The sequence below is a fragment of the Thermobia domestica genome, chromosome 14 (genome assembly GCF_964235325.1).
Source record: "Thermobia domestica chromosome 14, izTheDome1.hap1.1, whole genome shotgun sequence".
In the NCBI taxonomy this organism is placed as follows: Eukaryota; Metazoa; Arthropoda; class Insecta; order Zygentoma; family Lepismatidae; genus Thermobia; species Thermobia domestica.
In genome coordinates this window covers 144549620-144558460 of record NC_137467.1, presented here as the reverse complement: position 1 = coordinate 144558460, position 8841 = coordinate 144549620, and the positions used below count along the sequence as shown (strand labels likewise).

General features: G+C 39.8%; 1 pseudogene; it reads right to left on the bottom strand.

The window, feature by feature from the left end:
• Positions 1-5708: 5708 nt before the first annotated feature.
• On the bottom strand, positions 5709-6191 carry LOC145670031 (protein GVQW3 pseudogene; annotated as a pseudogene).
• Positions 6192-8841: the final 2650 nt, after the last annotated feature.

Sequence of the window (8841 nt, the reverse complement as noted above, 5' to 3'; positions counted from 1 at the left end):
AAAGGTGTTTGCAAAAATGAACCCCAGATGGGTAATGTTCTCTCTTCTGTTATTTGTGTGTGTGTGTGTGTGTGTGTGTTACGATATCGACAGTGTTTACAAGAACTGACTACTGTAAATAATTAGACGATAAATGATGGCTCAGTAGCCTCCTCTGATTGGTGGAATGGAAAATGAACTTTTCAGGTAGCTAAAGTAATCATTTTAATTAGAGGATGAATCGGATTGATTGACTGGGATATGACGGTCAAAGAATCTCCTTATTTATACCAAAGGTGATGAGCTTTTATAGACAGAAGTGCTTGTATCTTTTTTGGGTTTGTGTTGTGACTGCCTTGTTTTGACACTGGAGAATGGCAGATTTCCGAGTAAGCGTTACTGAAAAAGAAGTTACTTGTGTGATTAAAGATGGATTTAAGTATCGTCGATTTCGGGAGAATAAGAAAGGATCACAGTGGCGGTAAGTAAAAGCATAGACTAACTATAAAAAGTCTTATTATAATTTTTAGTATTATAGTATAGGTATAATATATAGGAAAGTATTAACGATATATTACATCTATCTAACACTCTTGACAAATTTATTTTCCAGGTGTACGTTGAAATCATGTTGTGCCGTCATTGTCACCGATTGCGAGAGAACTATTATTTTAGAAGAAAGAGGACAGCACAATCACTTGAGAGATTTTTCAAATGTTCAAAGGCACGAGCTACGAGAAATCCGTAAGAAAAGAGCAGCGGAATCCGGAACGAGAGGCCGAATAAAATTATTAGGACTGAGCTATCTAATTTAGAAAATGCACAGGAATTAACACATAAAGACATGAAGAGGTGTAGAGAAGCTATGTACTGTATTCGGAAAAAACTCACACCAGTTCGTCCGAGAAGTATTACAGAGGCTGTTGAGCAAATGGTTGAAAGAGAAGATGAGTTCAGTCATGATGGAGAGAAGTTTTTATTTGTAAATAAAGAAGCTAAAATTATCGTCCTAACTTGTGCAAGTAACATTAGGTACGTGAACATCTGAATAGTATGAATTTTTACATTTGTAGTATTAATGTTAACAAATTTAATGGTCGGGTCGGGTCAGCTCGGGTCGGGTTGGGTCAGTTCACTTTGGCCAACTGAGTTTAGGTTGAGCTTAAACTCGGCTGGAGTCGAAAGCTGCTGTTATTCATTAGCTGCCTAATTAAAAATAGCAATTTTCAATTGATTTTATAGAAACCATAAATCTATTTTGAACACTTGCAGCTAGTGTTTTTTATTGTAAATGCTTATTTTTGTACTTGTGTGTACTTTAATTTTTAAATGTGGAAGATTGATTTTACCAATCGACTGTAATATTAATATCTACGCCAATATGGAGTCTGGATTTAGAACAAAACTAGAAGTTGTTTAAGCAAGGCCAAAAGAAAGATTGGATATGGACGACCAAGCCCAAACAGGGCCGCGGTGGCTCAGTGGTAGAGAATTTATCTATGGTGCATGGTGTCCATGGTTCGATCCCAGCTTGTGCTAAGTAGGCTTTGTGGTGGAGAAACGCCGTGTAGTGGGTTTTCTCGAGGTTCTCCTGTTTCCTCCCACTTTCTTTATTCCACCATTGCATTCATTTCTCATGGTCACCATATCCCTTAGCCTCGGTGCAGAATCGAGGGACCTTAAACTGAATATTTCATGTTATTTCACCAAGCCCAAGAACATCGATACAAGAATAAGATAAAGATTGCACATGCAATACGAAGTGTATAGTAATCTTGCTCTTGGCCTTGTTTTGGTGATCACAAAGTAGCGATGAGCATATTTTCTTGCTTTCCGTATAGTATGAAAGACCATAATCAAAATCACACTTGGTCTTCATTTGTACCGATGAGACGAGCATTCTTGGCTCTTGTATAGCATGAAAGACCACCAAAACTACGAAATGCAGGACCAAGACTTGACTGCAAGACAAAGAATAAGACGCAGTATTGATGACCAAGACCCAGGGTGCGAATTGTTTGAATTTCATTTGCTGGGCTGAAAATGATGAAATAAAATTAGTACTTTATAATTAATTATCATACTGTATTTTTAAATTTTAAATTACAAAATTCATATTATGTATCTTCTTACTTGCAACTATATATACTGTAAAAATACGTTTTAATTACCGAGAAAGAAAAATCAAAGTAGCGCGGGTCCCGGAATCGTAAGAACCTATTTTGGAATGAAAGTTGAATGGTTGGAAAATATCACATGTGTTCCTCCGTTTCCTCAAACCTTATCATTGTAGTTAAGCGATTTCCTTTTGTCTCCGCCAAGAGACTCTTGCTACTGCCTTCCGAGAAGACCCCCTGCCGTCCGAGCAGGTGAGAACACTGACCTTGAATAAAAATTTCGTCACATAGAACTAAAGCAATAAATAAATAAATAAATAAATTTCTCCCACATCGGACATTGGTATCAGTTATAAAAAGAAATAACCAAACCTCAAAAGTGCCAAATATTCATTAAGATGCATATACAAATCCCCCGCTTGATCTAGCTAGTGGTTAACGTGTAAGACTTCGGTACACGTGGTCCGGGTTTAATTCCCAATGGGAATGCATTTTGGCGTTCACCCAGTGTCGTGACCATAGTGCTCTCAAACGGGTCGGGTCGGGTCGGGTCAACTCGAGTCGGGATGTCAGGTCGGGTCAGCTCGGGTCGGGTTGTCGGGTCAGGTCAATCGGATCGGACCACGGGTCGGGTCGGGTCGGGTCAGTCAATTCGGGTCACGGGTCGGGTTGGGTCGGTCATCAACCCGACCCGTTGAGTGCACTATTCTACAGGTACTGGCTCAGGAAGAACCAATACATTTCCAGGTAGCAAGACAGGCTTATAAAATGTGGACAAAAAATAACGAAATGACAAAAATTTTAGGAATACTAGGACAAATTCCAGACAACGAGACAGAGTTAGATAAAATTATTGAAAGGAAATGGCAACAGGAATGGGAAAGCTCAAGTAAAGGACAAAAGCTAAAAGAATACATACCGACGATACAAATAAGGAAAGAGATGCCAAGCCTGAATAAGGAGACCATGGAGATACTTTCTGGGCATGCTCCTTTTAAGTCAAATTTATATTGGATCACAATAGAAGAAAATCAGACATGTATCTGCGGAATGACCCAGACACCCGAACATATAACACGGACTTGTCTGCATTTCATAACTAGGGAAGGTATAATAAATATCAGAGATAAACTCAAAAATGATATGTGGGAAAACATCAGACAGGATAAAATAAAGCTACAGAAGTTCCAAGAATTGACAAAACACATAGTGGGAAACATGTGGAATAGAAGAAATGAAAACAGAACAAGGACAGAACAAAACACGAACTAGATTTAAAGAAAAATATATCATACAGAATTTTGTTTACAAATAATAATTTTTAACAATCCTGGAATGAAAAGCGGAATAGGAAGACGCTACTTTTGTGTTTAGTGTTTAGTGTCAGTGTTAGTGTCATATTGTAATTTGTGTCTTAAATGTGAATGTTTGGTGCGATGGCAAGAAGTAAACAAAATACTAGCATAAAAAGAAGTAATAAAAGACAGGAATAAACTCAGAAGAAAGTTGTACAAACCAATATTTGTTTCGCACTGTGTCTTTTGTCGTTATATTGTTATTAATGTATATTCTTTTTAGTTTATTTTCAGGTGGCGGTAGAAGAAGCAGCCCAAAATAGTGCAATGAAAATTTTAATGAATGAGAAATGAAAAAAATATTTTATGTATATACAGATGGTGATCAGAAAAATGGAAATACCTGTAGCTGGCAACACGTGAGATGTATGGGTTGGCAGTGGTATCGTGGCGCTCGCAGCGCCGGACCGCTGGTGATGGTGTGTTAGGTCGGTCTCCATACTACGTTAGGCGCAGTGGAACAGCAGTGTCCAGTGGCTGCAGCAGACGGAGGTAGTGTACAATGGGAGACCTCTCAGATTTTCAAAGAGGGCAAATTGTTGGTGCGCGGTTATGTGACGGCAGTGGCTACTGTGTTAGGTGTGACGCGTGGGACAGTGTCGAAGGTGATGACGGCCTACACAACACACGGGAAAACCACATCGGGGAAGCGGAACAGTGGGCTGAAGAAAATCATGAGTGACAGGTCACGCCGGGTATTAAAGCGCATTGTCACGCAGAACGGTCGTGCCACTGCGGAGCAAGTGACGGAGGAACTCAATCAACACCTCCCCAACCCTGTTTCGACAATCACAGTCCGCCGCGAATTACATGACATGAACTTACGAGGTCGTGTTGCACGGGCCAAACCGCTCATCAGGGACCATAACGCTTTCGCACTCCGCAAATTGTGCCGCGACCATGCAACTTGGACCGTTGAGAACTGGAAACGTGTGATATGGTCGGATGAGTCATCCTTCACCCTATTCCCAACCATAGGCCGTGTTTATGTGTGGAGAACGCCCAAAGAAGCTTATGATCTGCAGTGTCTCTGCCCAACTGTGAAACATGGCGGCGGCTCGGTGATGCTGTGGGCCGCCATATCATGGTTTTCATTGGGTCCTGTTGTCACACTTAGCGGTGAATTTACTACGCTGAATTGATTACAGAAACCCACTTCTCGATTTCGAATACAGTTTTTATTCAATTTCGATCTACGTTAAATCCGGAAGTTATTCATTGTTGCCTCTTCCGGTTTGAACAGAGGTGGTTAAGAGAAGATTAGAACCTATTCTTAGAACGCTAAATCGATTCCGAAAACAATTTCTCACTTTCTGTTATTGTTTTTTTTTTTCTCTGTGTAAATCAATATTAAACCGGAAGTTCAAATGAATTTCTACTACTTCTGGTTTCAATAAAAGATTACAGATGAGTAGGTAGTGTATAGTTGGAATGCCCAATCGATTGCAGAAAACCTCATCGATCTATGAAATGTTTGCTTTAACGACCAACGTTAAAACTTGAAATGGTTAATTTCTATCACTTCTGCCTTGAATATCGGATCGGAAAACTATGTCCATTTTTAACTTTTGATCCTCTACAGTTTGACGCAATTTGTGATAATTGATCAATTAGTTCTTGAAATTTTTTTGTCTCCCGGACAGACGTCGGGTGTTCTAAAAATGACGCCCACAGATCACAGAGCACTATTCTACAAGTCAAAATAAACTAATATATATATTTGTATATCTTTCGGGTTCTCGTCTGGAAACGTACAGGGTCAGTCCTTACAGTAATATTACTGAGTCAATTAAAAATAAGATATTGACAGAAATAACACTTACGCTTAGTATTCTTCGAAATATGATCCTCCTACATCCACACACCGCTGCCAGCAGGATTTCCAGTTTTCATACGCTTCCTGAAAGGCGGAAACTGGAATGCTGTTCAGCTGCCTCGTCCCGGCCTGTTGTAATGCTTCCACCGTGCCGTGATGATGCGCATTGTCATGATGCAGTCGCCAGGAGTTGGCGATTCCTGGGCGGACGAGGACGATGCGTTTTCTCAGCCGTTCCAGGAGCTGGAGATAAAAAACTGCATTGACAGTCTGTCCGTGTGGAACAAATTCCCTGTGGATCACTCCTTGTAAATTGAAAAAGCAAATGAGCATGCTTTTCACTTTTGATTTCGCCATGCGCGCCTTTTTGGGGCATGGGGAATTTCGGGTGTGCCATTCCGCGCTTTGACGTTTGGTCGCAGGGTCATCATACTCAAACGTTCACGTCTCGTTCCCAGTCACCACATTGTCTAACAAGTTTGGATTTTCACTCACTTCTTCGAGAAGGTCCTGGCAGATCCGTTTACGAACGTCCTTTTGCTCGCCTGTCAGCACTCGCGGCACCAACTTTGCACAAATTTTCCTCATTTGTAATTGTTCGTGCACAATTTCGTGAACTTGGGTTTTAGCAATGCCAAGTTCATCGGCAATCATGCGAACAGTTAATCTTCGGTCACTGTCCAGGAAATTCTTCACTTTTGCAACATTTTCCTCCGTTTTGGAGCTCGAAGGTCGTCCTGACCGTGCAGCGTCTTCAACTTCTTCTCTCCCCTCCCTAAACAGCTTGTGCCACTCAAACACACTCGATCTTCCAATGGCGTTATCACCGTACGCCGTCTTGATCATTTCTTGAGTCTCTTTCCCAGTTTTACCGAGCTTCACGCAAAATTTGATGGCGTAACGCTGTTCCAAAAGATTGGCCATGACGCAACGTGACGAGGGTCACTCGGAGAGATTAATATGACGAGCGATCTTTACCCTTCTATGGCTGGCAGCCGACTGGCGCTGCTTCCTGTCTTTCCTTAGACCCACCTCAACCAACAACAGGTGGAGTAACCGCCGTCAGTCTGTAAAAAAGAAAAGAAAAAAATCAGTCGTACTACTTTAAGGACTGGCCCTGTAAATTACACTAAGTGGCAACGTCGCAGATAAAGAACCATAGATTAAATCTACCAATCCATCAAATAATTACATCGATTCTTCCCAGACGACAATTAAAGTCAATAGACGTTGACACTAGCACCACTTATTACCTTAACAATCGATGTAACTGTTTGATAAATTTGTAGAGCAATGCTAATGGCTCCAAGTTAATATGCGATGGTGTCACGTAGTGAAATTTTGATTCCCCATAACGGCTGAAGGAGGCACCAGAGGGTGTTCCATCATATTACATTTTCGCTTTATTTTGACCTGTAGAATAGTGCTCTGTAGTCCGGGCGCCATTTTTAGAACACCCGGTTATATATATATATATATATATATATATATATATATATATATATATATATATATATATATATATATATATATATATTGTGGGGTGAGAAGATTTTATTCAGTTATCTGGAATATGGGGATGTTCTGACTATTTTACGCTTGAAGCATTTTTTTTTTTTTAATGCAGGGTATCTAAATGTGAATACTTCTTTATTTTGGTTTGTGGGCTTTCAACAGATAACCGTTTTCACTGATTTCGCTGGTCATTGGTAAGAACATGTATAATAAATTAGCACCCTAAAGATCGTTTACATTGCCTTAAACCTTACTACACAGCAAGAAATGAAGTGTTGAAACAAGACAAAATGACTACCACTTTAGCGTGTTACTTGTGTGTCAATTCAAAAGCAAGCTTTTTTTTTTTATACATATATATATTTTTATTTTACCATGCAAAACCCGTAGAAGGGAATACCTTCTCTTGGGAGTGAAGTTAATTATATAGGGAAACTAAGGATAAAGTGGAAGGACAAAGAGGTTTTATTTCATTTATTTGATATCTTTATTTATTCATTATATGGGGATCTTTATTCATCAATTGATTAATATCAGCAAGCACATCGCCTTCAGAGCATATCAGAAATAACTCGTTACTACCTGGGAGAATTTGCATTGTTTTATATTGTTTGGTGTGAGCAAAGGCTTTGCGAAATATATATTTCGCATTTATGGCAATCACAATAATATTGTTGTAAACCTGTGAATCATCTGACAACAGTTACACAGATAGCAGTGCTTCCAGCTATTTTCTTTGTCTGTTATGCTTGTGTCTTAGCACGTATGAACAGAAGATGGCAGAACTTGAAATTCTTGGGGTGCAATGTCCCTCATAAGTTCATCATTGAAGATAAATCGCTGTTTAATATTTCGCAATGCGATGTCAATGATAACAAAATAAACATGTCCTTCAAATCTCTTGGATGGTGTAGTGTCTATCAATCTCTCCTTATCAGCAGCCAATTTCCCAGGTCTTTTGTTAGCAATCGATATTCGCTTTGTTGACAGGCTCAGTTCAGTTGTGATGTCGACTTCCCTTTCAGCTAATCGGTCGTAGATGTGTACCACAAAATGACTGGTGGTGTTGTGGAGTACTTCAGACTTTTCTCTCTTTTCAAGGATTGTCCGTAGAAAATATTTACCATTTGGCTTCCTGCCAGATGGCTGAGACCACTTGTCTGGAGATACTTGGAGGCAGGAGTTGAAACATTAAATAAGTCTCTATAAATAAAGGCCTCCATAATCTTCTCAAACTTGCACAAGCTTCCGAGCAACGTATTTGCTGTGAATTTCACATCAACTGCAAAATTGTTACTATCTGTAATTGTGAAGAGTCAGAGTAACACTATTAGATTTCACTGTTGCTTTTGCTTGCACCGACCTAACTCTGAAGCTGGCATGACCCATTCTTACTTTATAGAAGGCATGAGTCGAAACAAAATTTTAATGAAACGCTCAAAGAGCTTGATGTATGCCGATTGTCACCGTAACTGTTCTTAAGAATATTTGCCGCACACATTTTCTACATTTTTTCCCTCTTCCTCCTGACCTCTCTTTATTAACATTTTCATTTGCCCCCCCTTTTGATTTGGTTCCTGTCTGGGCGGCGATCGCCGCCTAGCCACCTGGGCCAGTCCGGGCCTGTCCAGAAGATTTATTTGGAGGAGGCGGATTGCATCAGGGACGATTAATAGGACTTTGAAATAGTGAGTTTTACATCAAATCAGAATATAGTAGTACAGTATTTTATATATAAGCCTATAAAAAGTAACCGTTAGGGAAAACGGTCGCTCCACCTCTCTGTGAATCCCAGATGGAAAAGTTCGGAAAGTGCATACTTATAGATACTTTGAATGAATGAATGGGGAAAATGGGGACGTCAGCAGCGAGGCTATTGTAAAGTATCGGGTGAGAGGGGGAGGAAATGTTAGGAAGAACGAAAAATATCGTTTAGTTTTTTTAGCAGTACTTTTATTACTCAGTAGTTACGAAACTAAATTCGAATAGCAAATGTAATACAGTATCCACCGATCCTCCTTCCATAACACCATTCACAAATTTTGTAGGGGTCAAAGCA